Source organism: Pongo abelii, chromosome X, assembly GCF_028885655.2.
Source record: "Pongo abelii isolate AG06213 chromosome X, NHGRI_mPonAbe1-v2.0_pri, whole genome shotgun sequence".
Classification (NCBI taxonomy): Eukaryota; Metazoa; Chordata; class Mammalia; order Primates; family Hominidae; genus Pongo; species Pongo abelii.
Genome location: NC_072008.2, coordinates 955,589 through 960,504, shown reverse-complemented (window position 1 = coordinate 960,504; position 4,916 = coordinate 955,589). Strand labels below are relative to the sequence as shown.

The 4,916-nt window shown below is 40.2% G+C and overlaps 1 pseudogene; it reads right to left on the bottom strand.

The window, feature by feature from the left end:
• Nucleotides 1-2,067: 2,067 nt before the first annotated feature.
• LOC100454915 (large ribosomal subunit protein eL6-like) lies at nt 2,068-4,044 on the bottom strand (annotated as a pseudogene).
• Between the last annotated feature and the right edge of the window lie 872 nt (nt 4,045-4,916).

Here is a 4,916-nt window from a genome sequence, read left to right as displayed (position 1 = left end):
ATTCTCCTGCCTCAATCTCCCCAGTAGCTGGGATTACTGGTGTGCACCACCACGCCTGGCTAATTTTGTATTTTTAGTAGAGATGGGGTTTCACCATGTTGGCCAGGCTGGTCTGGAAGTCCTGACCTCAGGTGATCCACCTGCCTTGGCCTCCCAAAGTGGTGGAATTACAGGTGCCCACCACCATGCCTGGCTAATTTTGTATTTTTAGTAGAGATGGGGTTTCACCATGTTGGCCAGGCTGGTCTGGAAGTCCTGACCTCAGGTGATCCACCTGCCTTGGCCTCCCAAAGTGGTGGGATTACAGGTGCCCACCACCATGCCCGGCTAATTTTGTATTTTTAGTAGAGATGGGGTTTCACCATGTTGGCCAGGCTGGTCTTGAACTCCTGACCTCGGGTGATCCACCTGCCTCGGCCTCCCAGAGTGCTGGGATGACAGGCGTGAGCCACCGCTCCCCAGCCTGTCCTCTGTTAATAAACGTGCTTTTGCTTTGCACTGTGTGGACTGGCCTTGAATTGTTTCTTGCACGAGATCCAGGAACCTCTCTTGGGGTCTGGACCAGGACCCCTCCTTTCCTGTCACAAAACCAGGCACACGAGTCCCTGAAACTGTAGCAGGACGAGTCGCAGACAAAACTCCTCAGACACCGGATTAAGGAAGGAAGAGGTCTTTTATTCGGCCGGGAGTGTCGGCAGACTCGCATCTTAAGAGCCGAGCTCCCCGAAAAAGAAATTCCTAGCCCTGTTAAGGGCTTACAACTCTAAGGGGTCCACGTGAAAGGGTCATAATAGATCAAGTAAGCGTGAGGAACGTGACTGGGGGCTACATGCATCAGCTCACAGAACAAAAAGTTTTACAGTGCTTTCTCATACAATGTCTGGAATTTACAGATAACACCAGTAGTTTTGGTCAGGGGTTAATATTATTATTATTATTATTTTAACCACCAGGTCCAGGTGGTTAAAATAAAATAATATTTTATTATTATTAAATTATTTTAATTAATAATAAATTTAATATTTATTATTAAAATAATAAGTTTAATATTTAATACTTAAATATTAAATTTATTTAATATTTAAATTTTATAGTAAATTTAATATTTAAATTTTATAATACATTTAATATTTACATTTTATAATAAATTCAATATTTAAATATTAAATAAATTTAATATTTAAATTTTATAATAAATTTAAATTATTATTTTAATAATAATAAAATATAGATATTATATTATGATATATTAAATATAATAAATATATTTAATGTATTATAATATTATAATATAATATATCATATAAATATAATATATAAATATCATATAAATATATCATATAAATATATATTATATTATTTTATATCTTATATTATTTATATATTATTATTATATTATAATAATACATATTATATTTATTATAATATAATATATTATATTTATTATAATATAATATATTATTATATTTATTATAATATAATATATTATTATATTTATTATAACATATATTAATTATAATATCTATAATATTTATATTAAATATCTATAATATTTATATTAAAATATAGATAATATAGATATTATTATATAATAATAAAATATTATAAAAATATTATAAATAAAAAAGTCATCTGGCTATTTATCTTACCTCTGTTTCTTTCCAACTTTTTGCTTTCTCCCTTTTGTCCTGTCTTATAAACTAGGGAAAAGGGGAGGTTGGGGAGAAGCTGGGAAGGGCAACAGGGGAAGTGGTGGTCTCATTTCATAAAACCAGGCACATGAGTCCCTGGTCCCTGGTAAGACAAGGTGTGATGAGGAAGTGGCTTAATTGGGAAGAGGTTTTCTTATCTGTCCTTCTCACTGGCTTTCGTTTCAGAAATCTTTGTGACAAAGCCCCATGTTTTGAGGCGATGTGTTCTGCAGCCTTTGCAGGGCAAAGGAAAGCCGGTGAGAAGGACAGATGAGGAAAACTCTTCCCGATTAAGCTGCTTTGATTCCAAGGAAGTTCCTGCTACGGAACCTGCTGCTTGTTCCAGGGATATTCCTTTTTTTTTTTTTTTTTTTTTTTTTGGTAGTCAGCTATTTAATGAGGTTTTTAAGACATTTAGAACACCAATTTGTGAGGATAAATTCCATTCGTCAGGGCAAACACAGATCCCAGGTAGCCCTGGAGCTGAGGAATAGCTTTGATTTTTGGTAAAATCTGTGCGTCCACAGCTTTCTGATCAATCTTGCGCTGCTCTGTAATCTCATATTTCTCTTTTCCTGTCGATGATGTCACCTTCCTGGTGTCTGGGCTTCCGCAGCTTCTTCTTGAAGTAAGCATCAGTAAGATGTTTTGGGATTTTTACATTGCTGATATCAATTTTGATTGATGTGGCAATGACAAATTTCTGGTGCGTTCTTCGTAGAGGGACTCGATTGAGGACCAGAGGTCCTGTCACAAGTAACAAGCCACTAGCCAGCTGCTTCAGACAAATTTCTGGTGCATTCTTTGTAGAGGGACTCGATTGAGGACCAGAGGTCCAGTCACAAGTAACAAGCCACTAGCCAGCTGCTTCAGGAAAACCATCACCTTCCTGGTGTCTGGGCTTCCACAGTTTCTTCTTGAAGCGAGCATCAGTAAGATGTTTTTGGATTTTTACATCGCTGATATCGATTTTGGTGGAGGTGGCAATGATAAATTTCTGGTGCGTTCTTCATAGAGGGACTCGATTGAGGACAGAGGTCTAGTCACAAGTAACAAGCCGCTAGCCAGCTGCTTCAGGAAAACCATCACCTTCCTGGTGTCTGGGCTTCCACAGTTTCTTCTTGAAGAGAGCATCAGTAAGATGTTTTTGGATTTTTACATCGCTGATATCAATTTTGATTGATGTGGCAATGACAAATTTCTGGTGGGTTCTGCTGGCTTGCCATTTTCTCACGTGCTGACTGAAAGGTTTGTTGCCGTGGCTCAACAGCTTTCGAGGCACATCTTCAGTAGGATTGTTGTACCCAGGCGAGTTAGTGAAAACGCCACACTTTGAGACGAGTTAACAGTCCTTTATTAAGCCGGCGGCCAAAGAGACGGCTAACGCTCAAAATTCTCTCGGCCACGAGGAAGGGGCTCGATTAACTTTTATACGTAAGTTTAGGAAGGGGAGGGGGACTCAAATGTAATAATTCTACAGAAGTAAAAACATGGAAGAATCAAAAAAATCAAAATGGTTACAGAGTGATAAACAACTTAAAAGACAAATGGTGACAAGAAGAGCAACGGTACCAGGTGCAAGGTCCTAAATCTTTCATTATAATTAGATATAGGGTCTATGCCAGACACGAACTCAAGGTTTTATGTTGTTATGTCTTGGAGGAAAATTCCTGGGAACTTCATACATTCTTGGTACTTGTATCTTATCAGTTAATTGGGTTCCTTTGAAATGCTGAGGATCTGTTTACCCAGTTCAACTCCTTACGAAAGGCGGTTGGGTGAGGAGCCCTTAGTGTCTTATAAATTAAGGGGTCAATTGGAGTCTGTCCGGCTTTCCCAGCTAGATAGAGTCTTATTTACAGGAGAAGCAAGGCTAGGTGATTCAAGAACGAGGTTAGACATTTCAGGATAATATCTAGGCATTTTGTGAAGTTTAACCACGTGAGTACCGCCGTTCTTGTCACCGCCAACTGGTTTTGTAACAGTTGCAAGAACCTTCTCCTTCTTTTTCTTTTCAACCTTGGATTTAGCGGCTGAGTACTTCCTCCTGTACACGGCGTTTCCAGAATACACGGCACATAGGGAATACCTGCCAATTCCTCTGACAAGGACAGGGCTGTGGCTGCCATGGGGCTTCCTGTTCTTGGGCCTTTTAGCCATGAGGTGACCGTTTCTCACCTTGCCACCAGCATCAGCCTTCTTGGCTTCTGGTTTCTTCTCTTTAGTGTCTGCCTTCCCAACTTTTTCACCTGCCATCTTGCCAGATGGGAAAGAGAGTATCCAGGGATATTCTTAAGGAAGGAGACCAGTACTCCTCCTGCTGCCCTTGTCCCCTCACCTTGCCTAGTTCGCAAGACAGGAGGAGAGAAAAAGCAAGAAGTTGGGAAAAAAAAACAAAAGTAATGTTGCAGGACGAGCTGCAGACAAGACCTCTCAGACACCGAGTTGTAGAAGGAAGAGGTTTATTCAGCTGGGAGCATCACCAAGCTACTGCCTTAAAATCCCAGCTCTCCGAATGCACAATATCTGTCCCTTTTAAGGGCTCACAACACCCACAGACAAAACCTCTCAGACACCAAGTTGTAGAAGGAAGAGCTTTATTCAGCTGGGAGCATCACCAAGCTACTGCCTTAAAATCCCAGCTCTCCGAATGCACAATATCTGTCCCTTTTAGGGCTCACAACACCCACAGACAAAACCTCTCAGACACCAAGTTGTAGAAGGAAGAGCTTTATTCAGCTGGGAGCATTGGCAAGCTACTGCCTTAAAATCCGAGCTCTCCGAATGCACAATTTCTTTCCTTTTTAAGGGCTCACAACACTAAAGATTTTACATGAGAGGGTCGTGATTGATTTGAGCAAGCAGTGGGTACATGACAGGGGCTGCATGCACCGGTGGTCAGAGAGAAACAGAACAGGGCAGGGAGTTTCACAGTGTTCTTCTATACAATGTCTGGAATCTATGAATAACATCGGTTTCTAAGTCATGAGTTGATTTTTAACTACTGGGTTTAGGCTAGGCAGGTGTAGGCCTGGTTTCCAGCCTGGCACCAGGCTGTCTGCCTTTGGTTTTACTTCCTTGTTTTTTTCTTAAAACAGGTACTGAGTATAAAACAATATAAAACAATATGAGAGGGTCTCTCTCTTCCCTCAGTGAAGGGGTAGCCTGCCCCTCCACACCTGTGGGTATTTCTAGTTGGGTGGGACGAGAGACTGAGAGAAGAAA